This window comes from Drosophila innubila (genome assembly GCF_004354385.1).
Source record: "Drosophila innubila isolate TH190305 chromosome 3L unlocalized genomic scaffold, UK_Dinn_1.0 0_D_3L, whole genome shotgun sequence".
Taxonomy (NCBI): domain Eukaryota; kingdom Metazoa; phylum Arthropoda; class Insecta; order Diptera; family Drosophilidae; genus Drosophila; species Drosophila innubila.
The window spans coordinates 5,730,816-5,748,271 of NW_022995376.1; the positions used below are offsets into that span (position 1 = coordinate 5,730,816).

The 17,456-nt window shown below is 35.6% G+C and overlaps 1 protein-coding gene across 3 annotated transcripts in view; it reads left to right on the top strand.

Annotated features, from left to right (window-relative positions):
* Positions 1–17,456, top strand: part of LOC117788289 (myb-like protein P) — a 39,579-nt gene that overhangs the window by 1,074 nt on the left and 21,049 nt on the right. For 2 of the 3 annotated variants that reach the window (XM_034627007.1, XM_034627006.1), the window contains exon 2: positions 16,027–16,475. The gene's annotated coding sequence lies outside the window, so the exon portion shown is untranslated. Of the gene's footprint in view, positions 1–16,026; positions 16,476–17,456 lie in introns of those variants that run through there. The other variant, XM_034627008.1, reaches the window with a different exon arrangement.

The window sequence follows — 17,456 nt, forward strand, 5'->3', positions numbered from 1 at the left end:
AGCAATAACAAGAACAAAAATTATGCCTTGAGGCTAGTTTTTTTGTTGTTGTTGCTATTTTCTTTTTTTTTCATCTACATATTTAGCTAATTTGGGCGTGCCACGTTGTGGGGGCGTTTCGTGTTCACACAAATTATGACAACAATGAAATATAGAAATATTGGAATATGTAATACGTATTTAAAACAGCATAGCAGCCTATAAATACGGTAGACACTTGTTGTAGTTATTAGCTAGAAGTTTACTTAATATTTGAAGAGAAAATCAAAAATTAATAATAACTAACTTGTCTTGAGCAGCATACCAAACATTTTAAAACTAATAAGAACTCTTATTTCAAGCAGCCAGATTTTTCACAGTACAAATAAGCTATATTATTTAAAAAAAATACTATAATAATATAAGGAAATAATAAAAAATTAAAATAATTATTCTTAAAGCTCCTAAAAGTTTAATTTTATAGTTCTTCCTTAAAGTTTTATTTTTTTTTTTAACATTTAAAATAATGTTAGATATAGAAACTGCCAGCACTGGCTTAGACAACCCTAGAGTTGTCATTCCAGCCCTGTGTAGCTGTCATTTCTGATTCTATTAGGCTACAAAAAACAATGCCGCATTTTGAATTTCCGCGATGTTCTCGAGCATAAATCAAAAGCAAAAGAATACATAGACAGAGAAAGGGAGAGCGAGAGGGAGTTCAAGAGAATGAGAATTAGAATTAGAATGAGAAGGTAGAGTCCGACCTAAACGAAACCCCAAGTCACAGCTCCCACTCTAGTCTCTATCGTTGTCACATACACTCACACTCGCTCTCTCTCTCTTTCTCTCTCTCTTTCTCTCGCTCAAGAAGGAGAAGAAGAAGAAGCAGTAGGCAAATCACTTCCGTTCAATGAACCCATGCGTAAGCCAGCTGTGTTTTGCCCATGGTTCTGTTTCTCTTTCTCTCTCTCTCTTTCTCGCTCTGTCTCTCTGGTTCTAGCTTTTGCCTATGGCTATGAGCATTTTATGCTACAACGTCTTGACTGCCTTTCACATGTCCACACACACACACACACTCTGTTTTTTACACACACGTGCACATCAAGCTAGACAGTGGAGCCCTCAATTTTGTTGCTGGAGGTGTTTTCCAGGTGTTTGTTGTGCGTGGAGTGGAGTGTGTCGCAATCAGTGGAACCAGAGAAACCAGCTATCATCTATCTTCCTCTTCCCCTTCTTCTTCTTCTTCTACTCTTTCTTCTACCTGCCAGCTGCTGCTCAGTTTGCCCAGTTGAACTTTAGTTCTATTTAACATAATCATATTCTACGTAGCATCCAAAATCAGTCGAGAAATGACGAAATACATATTTAAAAATTTGAAACAATTGCAATTTCCTGTTGAGTTGACGTCATTAGAACAAGCTTTTGTTTGTTTACCTTTAAAATATTAATAGGTAAGCTTTAAACAGCTTTTTGATCAAAATAATAACAAGTGCTTAAAGTTACCGCAACTTCAACATAGACTGATTACTTTTAAAAATAAATTAAGCTTTAAATATTAAGAGTAGTTGCATTACAATCATATTAAGAATAATTTTATCTTACATTTACTATCAATTTAATTTATTAATTTTGACATTAAAAACTATTTAGTTAGCTTTTAAAAGCTTTAAGTACTTTTTCATTAAATGTGAGGGCAGTTCTTTTAAAACCAGATAGAGACCAGTTTTTTCCAACATTTATTAACTGTTTACATAGTTTATCTACGTTTATAAAACTATGCAGTAAGCTTTCTACAGCTTTCAAGAGCTGTGCACATAAAAGTTAATGTTTTTATAAGCTAGCTTGTTGAAAGTAAGTCAAGAAATTATATTTTTACATTTATTTTTAGTTAACAATGTTTATTTTGATATGAAAGACTTTAAAGGAAGCTCTTAAGCAGCTTTCTTAAGTGTGAAAATTTACAGGCCTAACAATTGTAAAGAATTTAGATAACACATTTTCTAGGTTCTACAATCCAACATTAAATTTTTAATGCTTTCCCAGGTCAGGTTTTTAAAATAGTTTCCAGTTTATTAAGCATATTATTTAAAGACAGCATTTAAGGTATTCTAAAGTGTAATCAATCTGAAGCACATTCCAGTTTTAATGCTTTTGGCATTAAATTTGAACTGAAAAGGGAAATGGGAAAAGTAAATGCATTCGCAAAAATGAATGAGGGCAGGCATAAAAATAATAATAAAATAAAAAATTATAATGCGAAAGCAAATAAAAAACGCAATTGCAATAATAAATTAATCGAAAGCTAATTAAGCAGCTGACGCGACATGTTAAAGGAGACACAAAAGCAACAACAACAACAATAAAAAAATGAAAATAATGAAAAATACAACAAATAGTCAAGGTCCCATGGTTCGTTCTCTTTTATTTAGTGCTTATCAAGGGTCTGACCGCTTCTGGCTGCTTCTGATCGGGCTTATCAATGGAGCGTAATGGAATCGAGTTCAGAATGAGGCAAATACATTTGCACACATATAAATATATATATATATATATAAAGATACTTATGGAGTCGGCAGATATCAAGAACAGCACCTGGCTCAGAGGGACGGGGCGGCGAAATTAAAGAAAAAGTTGCAAAAAACATAGAAAAAACCATGCACATTATTTAAATATGCCGATCAACTCTTAGGGTTGCCAACGTGTGTGAAAATTGTGTAAAGTCGTTGCCAAGCGATCCCAAAAGCCGACAGAAAACAGAGCAAATAGAAACGCAATAGAAATGCCAAAGCACAAGACAAAGTCACAATGAATATCACACTTACACACACAGACATTCACACTCAACACTCGCACACACACACACATACATACACTCGCACACCCACTCTCTCAACACATCGCACGATAATCTCGGCCTGATGTCTGGGTCAAAGTCTGAATATATATATATATACATTTTTTTTATTTGATTCCATTTCGCGCTTTTGTTGCGATTTGTTGCCGCTTTTTATTATTATTTTTTTAACCAACTGGCATTGGACATTGTCTGTGTTGACTTGCCTGTCTGTTGTGGCTTAGTTGATCTTGTTTAAACCAGCTACTGTTTGCAAATATTGCGTATACGCATTATCAAAACTTAAACATATACAAATCCCCACTAAATGACGCTAATTTATTGTAATGCCAAAGTTCGAAGTTGTGTCTGCGATAAGATTTCAAATAGATTTCGATAGAGTTGCCTTTGTGATGTCATTTGCAGTAACTATTGTGCAAAGGTTAGCATGAAAGATGGCATGCAGAACACGTTCTTTTGGCATGACAATTGATAAAACTATATAAAAACTATATGTTCAGCTCTGATAAATATCAATATTTTTAACAACAAGATTTAAAATAAATTTTAAATTCATAAAATATTTTTTAATTTTAAAAATTGTTAATTTAAAGAATTAAAATTGAGAGTAAAATTCAATGTTTATGTAAAATGGGAGTGCTACAAATTTAATATATGGGTTCAATAGCATAAATATCTTTGTAGTTAATTTGCTTTTTATACAGAGATAATTGTTTTTTGAAATTTGTAATTTAGTTTTCAGCTGGGAAATATGTACAATTCATAATCATAGACTAGACATAGACTTTAATTGCTAACTGATTGACTTGGCATGCGGCCTTTGTGTGATTTTGCATTGTGTGACGTTCCCAGGCACAGTAAACACTCGCCAGACAGACGCATTAGTCAGCCGAATGACCTAAGACCAAAATCAAATGTGATTGAAACGGAAAAAAAAAACACAAAAATAAAAATGAAATGGCTAAAAACACATCAAAGCCAGACGGCAATGTTGATGGATGTGAAAGAGAGAAAGAGAGAGTGAGAGGCGAATGTTCATTGATAAAATAAAAGTATAGCTAAATTCAAATGCTAGACGCCAATAAAAACAATAACAACAATAACGTCTGCCGTTGATTATGTAATAAAAAGTAAGGCCGATCCGTCAGCGCATGTATGTAAATCAAAATTCTACCTAAATAACTATATGTATATATATTTGTATGTGTATGTGTGTCTCAAGCTGTGTGGGCGTCACGATGATTAGCAAATCTGCAATAGACGAAATCTGACTTATTTTTTAGAGTTTATTTTTCTTTTTTTTTTTTGTGTTTGCCTCACGGCAGACAAGCTGATAAAGACTTTTCTTATGTGCTTATGTCTACCATATACCGTTAAGTATATTATGTAATTTTCTCTCTCTTTCTCTTTCTCTTGCTCTTTGTGTCTTTGTCACTGGTCATAAAGCTTAGTCTCGGCTCAGCTGTGCTGAGCTCAAACTTTTCAATTAATGGACAACCGAAGATGTAATTGTTGTTTTTTAGACATCCGTCTGCAGCAGATCACTTGGGTTTTTTTTTATTGTTAAGGTCTGTCCAGTCTACCATCTGTCTGTCTCTCTGTCTGGCTACGTCATTCAGCACTCGGCATCGGCATCGTGTGTGGCCCCAGACAGACGATGGAGCTTGGAGCTTGAAGTCGTCCCTCTCCCTCTCCGTCTCTGTCTCTGTCCGTCGTCCGTCTGTGTAGCAGCTGTGTCGCTGATAAGGCATTGAGAGAATAGCAAACGGAAACGAGTTATCGCTTGATAATGGTCCAGGGACCATGGGACCAGAACGACTGTTGTTGTTATGTTATATAGCAATGCATAAATCACGCTGTAGGTTCTACACTCAGCAAAAATGCAAAATTTGTATTTTTTTTAGAAGCAAAGCTGCAACAAAATATTTATTTATCTTATTTTCTAATGCTACAACAAATAAAGCTAAAGAAATAAATATTAATATGCAAAAAAGAAATGCATTCAATAAAATGCAAAATTTGTGATTATGTAGTTCTTTTGTAAATAAAACTGACATTAAATAAGATTAACTGACAATATTGTTGTTAACAATTTTCAATTTTGTTAGTAAATTGTTATTTTTTTTAATATAAATAACAGAAATTTTAAATGTGTATTGCTTTCTTATATCTTAAGCATATTTATATCAGTTGTAAGAAGCAGATGCCAAGAAATTCTTTATATTTTTTAAATAAAACTTATTATATAGTAATTGTTGCAGTGTAGCAACGACTGCAGTAGAGCAGCGAATGCTTTGTTCTTCATTCTTCGTCGGTCTTCTCGGAAATTTGTCTCGACTGTCGGCAGACTTTGTCGTTCGTTTTTGGCAACAAGGCAAAAGCCGGCAACAGCGAGACACTCCTGTGGCCTACATTTTGCACACACACACGCTCACACACACACACACGTACAGTATTATGGATGGATTCTTCCAATCTCTCAAACCCAGGCATTGGGGCAGCCCCATCAATGATTTATTCGCATTTCGCGTGTTGCGCACAAAATACATATTATATATATATGCAAGTGTATGTGTGTATAATATATGCATGTCTGTGTTAGTCTCTCTGTATTTGTGTGTGTGTGTGTGTGCTTGCGTCCTTTGGGCTTGGCACACAAAATGCGCAACTTCCTGCTTTTATGGCTTTGGCTGCTTTGGCTTTTGGCCTTTGCGTCGTCGCCTCATTCTCGCCAGTCTCGCTGCCTCCTTTGCTTCGTATATGTATCTGTGTATGTGTGTGTGTGCAGACATCCTTGATTGCCGAAAGAAAAAAAAAAACGAAATGTAGGTCAATAGAATTTCTTGATTGCGTAATTCTTTTTCATATTGTATTTCTTTTCGACTTTTTATTCATCTTTTTTTACCCCAACTTCCAATTTGGTTCGTGCACGGCAATTTATTTGATTGAACCAAGTTTGTCCATCAATCATTAAGTCAGTCTTGCAGTTTGTTAGCTCGTCAGTCCGTCTGTCCATCTGTCCGTCTGTCCGTTTGTCCGTCAGTCGTTTAGTCCGTTAGTCGCAGACAGTTTCGATTACATCAGAAAACGCTGAGCTAGCTAATGACATGAGATACGAGTATCGTAACATTTGGAGTCCCCAGACAAACATGCTATGGAAATTCCACAAACGTGCCGCCGCCCCAATGTCGATTCGACTCGACTCGACTCGGATTCAGTCAAAATCGAGGCCAAAAGTCGCAACTGACTGTGACTCTTTGCATCGTTACGATATCGTTAAATACATATCAACATATATACGTATGAGTATTTCAGTATAAAAGTCTGTCCAATTCAGTTCAGTTCAGTTCAGCTCAGTCATGTCGTTTTCACCTACAAATCGCTTGTCTGGCGGAGAAGGGAGAAACTTTGTCGATTGTCGTTTTTGCTGATTAAATGCCGAAGCTTCTTGACAACAGAAAACTAGTAGAAAAGATTACAGCAGAGCCAACTCGACTGTGGGAGACCCTGTAAAACTTAGTAAATGTAACTATTCCAAATTTTTAAGATAAATGAAGCCAACAATTATTTTCCAATTATATTTTAAGAGATTAAAAAATAATTCTTATTTGAATTTTTAATTTTTGTTTGTTTGGCTGGTAAATTTTTAATTCGCGTTTCATTCTTATGAATTTATAAACACATTTAAGATGATTTAAGATTATTAAATTTTTTTTCACAACGAATACAATATAATACCTTTATACTTTGTACGTAACGGGTATAAAAAACAGAATGAATCTGTGAATGGGAATAGAAACGGAGAATTTAGAATGGTTTTGACTACAAAAAAGGGCCATTGAATTATAGGGTAGCTTCTAAATGAATTCGCATTAATTTTACTTTTTTTGACGGTCATTGGCCAAAAAACAGATAGAAAAATTTGAAATTCAAATTGTCTACCAATCAAACTAACAGAATTCTACACACACACGCACACACACATTAGTAGCTATCAAAAAAAAATTCCTGACCACTGAATGTCTGCAAAAAAAATATAAAAAAAAAGTAAAAGAGAGAGCGGGGGCAGACAGTTGGAGAGATAGAGAGAGAGAGAGAGTGAGAGAGAGTCTCGCATAGGCCTCAAAAAATACATTTTTATGTTTCCACTTTGCATGACGGGACAATATGGCAAGGCATGGGAACGAAACGGAACGGAATGGAATGGGTAATTTTTGCAGTTTTGCGGATGAGACGGCTGGGACAATGGGAGCGGGAGCGGGATAGCGATAGTTATAAATAGATAGACAAATTGTCGCGTCATGCAAAAAAGCAGCGAGAAACACGCAAAACACAAAAAAAATATAATAGACAAAAACAACAACAACAAAAATAGACAGCTGTTGTTGTTGTTGCTATTGTTGTTGTGATTTGTGCAACATCAACAACAACAACAACAACAGGCTGCACAAAAATTGCATCGTCGGCGTCTGGTAAACTTTTTTGGCTTTTGTCTTCGTTTACTTTGTCTGCGCTTTATTCGGCATTTATTTTATATTTAACCGCCGCCTGTCACTGCCTACAGCGAGCGAAAGAGACAGCGAGAGTGAGCGAAACAACAGTGTTGCAAATTGCAATCAAAATTTATTGTCTTCCCCCGATGAATGTCTGGCAAAAATCAAATGAAATGTCTAAACTGTCTGCTTGTACCTTGCACACAAAAACAACAACAACAACAGCAACAACAACAACAACAAATCGTGTATTTATATGGCACGGCCGTGCACCCTGTCGCTCGGACACATCAATTTCAGTTGAATGACGACGATCCTCGCCGCTTTTCACTTGTCAGCTATGCAGTTACAGTGGCAACTCTATAAAGCGAACAAACTGAAGCCAAGTTTCGTTACGGAAAATATATGCAGACCCGCATGGAACTTATAAAACTACCTAAAGTTGAATATTTGTTGTAACTTTGTTATCGATAAATATCGTTTAGTGAAGAAAATAATTTTTAATACGAAAATATTAAACTTTTGGCATAATTAACTACTCAGAAACTAAACTAGAGCTTTGAAAATTAATATACGTCGTAATTTGTTATAGTTTTCATTTTTAAAAGCAATCGATATTTATCGAAATTAAAGTAATTGAACTTTTTGCAAGTCTATACTTTAGCAATCAAATTATTAAGTGTTTTACACTCGGTTATATCACTGTAACTATGTAAATACTTTTCAGCTATAATCTATTAATTGATCGATTGCCAATTCAATGAGTCAGACATTAGTTTTGCGGTGATTTGCAATTGAGGTGAAACCCGGCCGCATTTTTGGCCATTTATTTGACCAGTTGGAACACTATTTGGTTGTCTTTATAAATTAATCGCAATCGAATTCGAACATAATCAATTAATATGTTTTAATTTGGCCATTAATAGCTTTTCACTAATCATTTTGTTTGGCCCAAAAATGTCGGGTTTTTTTAGAGAAACAAATTAGATACATGCGCTGCGATTGGCACCTACAACCTCCTTCTACCCCTCGTCGTCTACTGCCTTGGCATATAGAAAAGATACGCAGTTAGATAGCCAGATAAAAATGCGGCAGAGTGCTAAGAAAGTGTGAAATTCGAAATATAATATATTTATATTTATTATGCATTTATTATTATATTATATTATATTTGGTGGTTCAGTTGTTGTTGTTTGCCATAAATTCATCAGTTTTGTCGGCTCGTCTCTGATTGCTTATCACATTCTTTGTGGCCAAAAGATACAAAAATAGCGAGCGAATTCATTGATAATAACTGGAAACTGAAGCTGACGCGTTTGTTGGGGAACTGCAATTGAAACTAAAACGCAATTTCCTATTGTTTTCAATGGTGCTATGCGGCGTATGAGTAATATTTATATGTTACGTATACGCAACGATGACTTGCGTGGCAGTCAGGCGCTGAGCACGCGCTTAAATCAGGCCAACAGGCAGCTGACATGATTTTTGCAGGCTCTTGGCCAAAATGGAGGCAGTTGAAGTGAGAGGAATTCACAAGGATTTCGCATTGTTTGTATCTAGGATGGATTTGGTATGCTCTGTTAAACTAGTTTAGACAGCCACGCCCCGCCTTGCTTTTACGCCCACTGACCCACATATATGCGACGAGGCGACGAATGTTGCGACTGTGGCGCCACTCGAAGCATACGAAGGGGCAAAGCGGGGGCAGCAATGAGGTCAATGAGTCATTGGCCGAAGCGGGCTACAAAAACAAAATACAAACCCTTAACGACAACCATAGATACACTAACAAACAGAAACATTTCAACATATATATAAAAATGGCAAATAACTGAGGCAAATTTTCGTAATATTTCGAAGCCTCTGTCAATATTTGCATGCAGCTACGACGAGGCAAGCTGAAAACAAACAAAAGAGACCCACGACTAGAACCCCCCTCATCCCCTATTCCACTCTCCCCTCGCTCGCTGGCCAAGTCCAAGAGTAGAACAGAAGCGCCAAACAAACAGCAGCGTTAAAATCAACAAAGTATGACACAATGTTGCACAGCCAGCAAAGGGGTGTAGAGTAAAGAGAGGAAGAGAGTGGAAGAGAGAGGGAGGTAAACAGAGGGAGACGCAAGCAAATGCGAATGCGGATGCAAAGCTTTTGCTATAGAGCTACGACTTAATGTTGATGGGTTTCCATCATCATCATCATCATTTATTATCAACAACATCGTCGGGGGGTTGAACACCGCAGCGGGGGGAAGTTTAAGCAAATTCGTGTCTAGACTTGCAGACCCTGTGAACTTAATTATGACAACAAAAGCCAGCACTTGTCTCTTCTCCTCTCTACAGCTCTGCAAAAATTGTGTAATGCAAAAAAAATATATAAAAAAAATACGTATATAGCATAAAAAGCAGTGAAATACATGGCGTATACGCAATGTGCTCAGTGGCGTGCGCATTGCGCATACGCCGCGTTGCGCTAACATTGCCGCACAGCAGCATTTCCATTAATCAATTCAGCGTGCTTGATGACGTTGCAGGCGATTAGCAAAAAGTAGGAAAAAAAAGCAAAAAAAAATATGCATAAAAAATCTCAACATTTTTTAAGTGTTTTTTGTATGTTTTTTTTGCATTTTTTTGCTTTTTTGTTGTTGTTGCTTGAATGCACACATGCACTCGCTAAAGGTCGTAACGGCAGGCGGCAAAAAACACGAGCTCATCATACCAGACACGCTGCCTGAGACTGGGCGAGGTCGCCACTGAATCTGCCCCCTCTTCCACTCTCTTTTTCTATCTCTCTCTCTCTCTCTCTCTTTTATGTCCCTTTCTCTGTCAACGTCGTCGTCGTCGTCTGCGGTTTAGCTTTTGCTTTGCATTACGCTTTTTTTTCGCCTTTTGCATTTGCCATTCATTTGCATGTTTGCCAGCGAACGCTTTGCTCTGTCTGCGATTGCATCAAAAGGGTTGACTCTCTCTCTCTCTCCCTCTCTTTCACTCTCACTCGCTCTTTCTATCTCAGTCTTCCTCTCGCTCTGCGCGCAGTGACGGAAACGGAAGCAGCAACAAAACAACTTTGTTGCTTGCATTTTATACAATTTTTGCACTTATTTTTGTGCATGTTGATATTGAAAATTTGCTGGTTTTTAAATGTTGAATTGCCAAAATTTGTGACTCGCCTGCTGCGTTGCCAAAATCCCGAGCCTGAGGCAAGCTTCCCACAGCTACATAACCATTAGTAATCATTAAGTACACAGAACATCCCTGAAACAATTATTTTCAGGCAGTAGTTAATGAGTTTTCAGCAGGTGGTTAGTTGAAATGGCATGCCATGAAAACTTGCTTGCACTTTTTATGCCTAATAATGTGGAGGAAACTTTGTACTTGATGATTGTTTATTAGTTTGTAAATTGAAAAGTAATTATTCATGTTTCTTTTTGGAAAATAATAATTTTTATTTGATTTAGTAAACACTTGATGATTTCTTACTACTTGGTAAGGCAAAAAATCATGCTATGAAAGTTTTCCCATGTTTTTTAAACTCCTTCTTTAGAAATATTGTACGTCAGATACTTTTTCACATCTTGGTAAAGCATAAAACTAAGTTGAGAAAGCTTCTCTTCACTTTCAAGCCTCTTCTAAGAAAATAGAAACCATTAGCAGCTGATTTCTCACCACTTGGCAAGGATAAAAGTCATGTGTTGAATATCTTAGATGTTTTAAATGCCTCTGCTGGGTGGTCAAATGCAATTGCTTTGTGAGTGGTCGACGTCTATGGCGCAAATGAAGATCTTTTTGAATGTTTGCACTGTTTATTCGCATTCATATACACACACATTTGGATGGTTTTTGCATCGCCGTCTGCTGTCTGGCACTTGACTGACGTCAGTTGCTGAATTTTTCATTTTCAGTACATTTTGTTTGTTTATCAGACACCACGTCCCTCCCATGCCAATTGTACAGAGAGAGATAGATACGTGGTACGTCGTACGTGACGCTGTACAGCTGCTATTAGACTTAAGTATTCCTCCCCTTGTTTTTCTTTCTCTGTACAAATTACAAATGGTTACTATGTATTTAAATGTATTTAAATAGCAACACATTCAGAGCTAGACATCGATCAGGTCTATTCCAATTCAAAAATCTAACTATACAATCTAATAGAGCACGCAAAATCTTTCAAGTTCAATGTCATGCACAGATTGCTTATATGCGTATATATCTATATATATACGTATTTGTATTATACGTATTTGTATTATCATACTAATGCGTCGATTTGACTTGAGTTTCTGTTGAGTTTCAGTGGCGACATTTGCCTTAGTTAAAGTTACCGACACTCTCTAACCTTGACATCAATGAACGTGTCAATGATCCGGCCAAATATCAAGTAAATATTTTTGGGTGGGAGGGTATTAGTGGGGAAACTGCACTTGACTGTCATTAGCGGTGCCATCATAATCATTAAATTAATAACTTGAAGAATTTGTTGCGCTGCGCATTCAAAAAGCTACACATTCTACCAGTTATAGTATATATATATATATATATATATAAACACCTCTCGGGCGCCTCTCCTTTCACTTGAATCAATTGAATTGTCAGCCTCGAAATTGGCCGATTATCATTTTGAACAGTACCCAGTTCATTGTGTTTTTTATCTGCTCAACTCGCTTTTTTTCGCTGCGGTCAAGGAACCTGGGATTGGGATTGTGATTGTGATTGTGATTGTGCATTGGTGAAAAACAAGTTTCCACATCGAGCTGCCCACATTCTGCCTCCCGTCGACAACTGGCGATTATTGCCCACTCAGAGATCAGCGAGCCACAAACTAAAAATAGCCACAAAAATCCATTTAAGTCGCATAAATCGAAGGCAGACCACAAACTGTCTGCCTGCCTGGCTTACAAAAAAAAATATTAAATATAAACAGCTGTCTAGATATTGTATAAATATTAATTCTAATACCATAATGACATTAGCTTAAAGTGTCACAATTATTCATTCTGCTGAAAAGTGAAAACAAGCCACAACTTTGCACCTATCGTCTATTTTCTGATAAATAAATGGTACAAGCGAACATACCCTTTTCATATGACTTTAAACAGCTTTAAAAGCTACAGAATACCCAATAAACTTGCTGAAAGTTAACCACTAGCTTTTTTCTATACTTATGCTTTATACAACACTATTTTGGCTTCTTTTTTAACACTAAAACGAACTCTTAGCTATTTAGAAAGATTAGTGAGCTCCTTTTAATTAACGTACGCCTTTCATATTGTTACAATGAGCTTTTAAAGCTTAAGTCACTAATTGTAAATAAGCTTTTTTAATACTATATTATACCTACAGTTTGTGCAACACTATTTTTACTTATTTTTCAACACTAAAAGCAACTGTAATTTATTTAAAACAATTTTAAAGCTCAACTTCTTAGTTTCTTTATTTTTTTATATTAATATCAAGTTACTCAACACTAAATTTGAAAGCTTTTCAGCACTGCATAGCTTTAAGAGCTTTCAAAGCTGCTGCCAAGCACATGAAAGTTTGACAAAATATTTTAATTTGAGCTGTAATGTCAATGAATTCACTTTTAGGGACAAACAACTTGCGCTAAGTGATTGACCCTGTGGACAACTGTGTAGGGTATTGCCCCGCACGTGTGTGTATAGATATGACTGTGGCGCAGACGCGCCCAATCAGTCACCTGCAATAAAAATTACAGCAACAATGAGGCGCACAATTAAAACAAAAAAATGTAAAAAAAAAAAAAAAAAAAAGACAATGGAAAGAAAAAAGCACAGGCAACCGAGCGACAGCAATAAAAGCAAAAACAACAACAACAATAATAAAGGCGAAGAGCCGGTTGAGTCACCTGTCTGCTGTTGTTGTTGTTGTTGTAGTTGTTATCGTTGTTGTAGTTGTTGTAGTTGTCAACGACAGCGGCTGGGAATGCGCAAAAGTCTAAAGTGCCACTTGTTGTTGTTTTTGTTGTTGCTGATGTTGTTGCTGTTGTTGTTGCGCTGTAAAGTTGAAGCCAGACAGCAAGCATAAACACACACATACTCTACACACACACACACTCACACTCACATTGTTGAAATATTCGCTGTACATTTTAATTTTAGTTGATTAACTTCATTTTTCCCGCTGTTATTTATTTTATCTTGTTTTTTGTTGTTGTTTATTTGCGAAATTTTACCTGTCATTTTGGCATTTGCAATTTGTAAATTGTTCGTTTCATAAACATTTCACTTTTTTTCATTGACGTGATCAAAAGCTAACCACCTGACTAACTAACTGACTGTCTGATCCCGTTTCCCTCCAACCCCCATATCATCATAACCTGGCCAGACATTGTCTGCGTCATGCACGCCATTAATTCATTTTGTTTAGCCTCTGTCTGCTGTCAGTTTCATTGTAACTGTACATCAAACAGAGAGCGAGAGAGAAATAGAGAGAAAAAGAGACCCCTTTTAATGATTTAATGTGGTTTTAAGGCTAGTATGCTGATCACAACTAAAATACACAAAACACCAGAAAAAATGTTTAGTGTAGAAGCCAAAAAATATATCTAAATGTGGCTAAGAAAAGTTTTATAATGTTAAAAAACAATAGTCAAATTAATTGCTCTATATATACATTTTAAATCACACAAAAATTAAAAAGACTAAAATACAATAAAAATATATAGAAAAACAATTTTTAATTCAACATAAAATACAAAATACAAAAACATCAATCAATCGCTTTGCAATCTATCGATGACAAGCCTTTAAAATACTAAAAATAGTACTGCAAAATAGAAATATAGAAATTGTTTGTAATTAGCTGAATAAATATTGAGTATAGTGCTATTTTTAAAGCTTTTACATTGTATAAAAAAAAAGTACATAAAAAATATTGATCAATCATTTAGCAGCCTTACTATATGACAAGCAATTAACAAGATTTAAAATAGGAAAATAAATACTAACTTCTAAGGCCTATAAACAATAATCAGACTAAGTACTATATAGATCTATAATTGATTCAATTCTATAATAAGAAAAAAAAATGTAAGAAAATTATTTAATTTATTTTAAATGCATTATTTAAAATACTTTTGAAAGCATTAACATTGCCAGACTTTTTTTAAGAATGTTGTCTATGGAGCTGCGGACTAGACTTAAGTTGTAATATCTTGCGAGGCATATGACTAGATATGGCTGGTATATACGTATATATATCATGGCTAAATAGCTTGGCCAGCATAAATATAACATGTTTGTGTGATTGTGGGCCTGTTGGTTTATTTATCGGCGGTCTCCGCCCACACACACAACTAGAACGGGTGAATATGGGTACTCGTATGAATATACTCATAGATACGAATGCCAGACGATTGCGCATGTGTGCTTGATATCGCTTAAGTCGTCTGCTATCTAGTCTAGACGCATACGCACTTCTATATGTATGTGTGTGCTCAATATACAGACAGACAGACTGTCAGACAGATATACATATATATATACATATGCTATAGTTTGATATAACGGAACGCATTGCGTCTGGTCGTGGATATTGAGCTCTTTCATTGTTTCAATCTGTGGCACTGTTGCGAATATTTTCAACCGTATTTTTAGCATTTCTTTTGCCTTCTTATTGTATTGTTTTTGTCGGTTGTATATTTGCAGACCTTTAGTTTAAAAACATTTCGTAACGGTCTGTTTGTTTATATTTTTCTTCTTCTTATTTCTACCCCGAGGGCATGTGGGCGTTTTCTTTGTGTTTGTTTTTGTTGTTGTGCCATTTGTAACATTCCAAGCTTGTTAATATTTCAAATATCCTAACGGGCCTTTGATGATACGTGAGCGAAAGGAAGAATGCCAGAAAGAGATGCAAATGTTTTGGTATTTTAGCCATTTCAAGACATTGGGCAACACTTTGGCCATCGAAAGCAAAACTAATTACAATTTATAATTGGTTGCACATTTAAATTATATTTTATTACTCATACGACACCTACTTTGTAACTTAATTAGTTCTGAAACCAAAAAAAAAAAAAAACAGTCTAGACTTTAGAGCTATTAATATCCATACTATTATTATAGTTGTTTATTTTTTATTATTTATTTATAGCTTATTTATGAGCAATATATACTTACAGTGTTCATCTGTGAAATTGTGATTAGTTTTTTAAGTAGGGAGCGTAACAATTACAAATCTGAATTCTTAGATACAATTAATAATAATAAAATAATAATTCTTAAAATATAAATAAAATATAAACTAAAAATATAATTAGAAATTCAATTTGCTTTTCTATTTATAGATCATAGAATAACTATTCTTTTCAATTTCTCTTTTAAAAATATAGAACATTAAAAATTAAATGTAACTAGGTACAGGTTTAGTTTAGTAATTTATGTTTTGAAGTTTATTTTGTATATTAAATGTTTATATATAATTAAAATAATTATAAATAATTTTAATAAATAAATGGGAAAGTAAGTCTGGTTTTTTAAATATTTTTTATACTTTTGTACTTAAATCTTTCAGGCAAAAGGATAAAAAATATTTAAAAAACAAGACTTACACAATATTTTATTAAAATAAATAAATAGTCACTGGTATCAACTTATATGTATATAAATTATTAAAATTGCATTTATTTAATTATAAAATATAGCAGTTACTTAACAATTTTGTATTTGTTTTATGCACATTTTAGGGCACGTTTTGTTGATCGCCATTGGTGTTGCCGTGTGTTTGGTCTGTGGCAGCGTGCTGGTGACTGTCATTACACTGCGACGCTCAACGGCAACGGCAGCAGCGGCATCAGCAGCTGCAACAACAACAACGCGCAGCATACGCCACAAGCAACAACAACAACAACAACAGCAGCAAGGCTCGTCGCAGCGACGACGCAGCGGCAGGAGCAACAACAACAACAACAATAGTGTTGGTGGTTGGAGTGGAAGTCGGAGTGGAAGTGGACGTGGACGTGGAAGTGGAAGTGGCACTGCCGTTGCTCTGGCCCTGCCACTAACGCTGACAACAACAACAACACAAGCGGATCAGGCAGCAACAACACCAACAGCAGCAACAGCAACAACAGCGCCAGCGACAGCAGCAACAACAACAACACTTTTGTCAACCGAGCCGGAACATTCTGTACCCGTAAGTAGCTACTCCTTAAACAAAAAAGTGGGTGGCATTCTAATCATATGCTGTCTGTGTATGTATGTGTGTGTGTGTGTGCACAACACGCAATTGAAATGGCAAATGGGGAATGGAAATGGAAATGGACATGAAAATGGAAATGGAAAAGCATAAGCAAAAGGAAAAGCAAACGAAGGCAACGGCAACGACAACGACACGTGTCAAAAGTTTTGCTCCAACTTTGCTTTACTCTTCTCTTCTTTTTAGCGTTTTGCATTGCGTTTTGGGCCAAGCCCACAGGACAGACAGACCGACTGTGCGACAGACAGCAAGTCATTGCTGGTTTGGATGGGCTAAATGTGGTGGCAAAGTCCTTGAAGCAACAAGCTCACAACTCGCAGACATTCTCGATTTTTGTGCTTATATAACACAAACTGCTGGGAATTTTCTGCCCTGCTCCTGTTTTCCTATTATTTTATTTCTCTTTTATTTTTATTTCATTTTTTTTTTTTTTTGTTGCTTTTTGTCCTGCCTTTTGCTTTTCCACGTTCCTTTTTATCATGTTATGCAATGTCGAGACAACGTGGGACGTGCCTCGTCTGCCCATTGTGCAAAGTATCTGCCGGATGCATGGCACGTCTGAGTACAAGACTTGAGGAGTCTCTGTATCTGTCTCTGTAAATGTATCTGTGTCTGTGCCTGGCAGTCTGTCTGTGTGTATGAGAGCGTATATATATATATATATATATATATATATATATATATATATATGTGTGTGTGTGTGTGTGCTTCTTGCCATTCAATTTTGATTACTGGCCGAATTCTACGATACTTTTTAGGGTATACAGAGAGTCTCAGTCTCTGTCAAAAACTATTAAATTTGTGACAATAATTATAATAAAAACAAATTTTATTATTTACTCATTTCTATTATTTATTTTATATTTTAACTGTTTTATTTGTGTGCAAATATTGCAAAAATTCAAAAAAAAAAAAAAT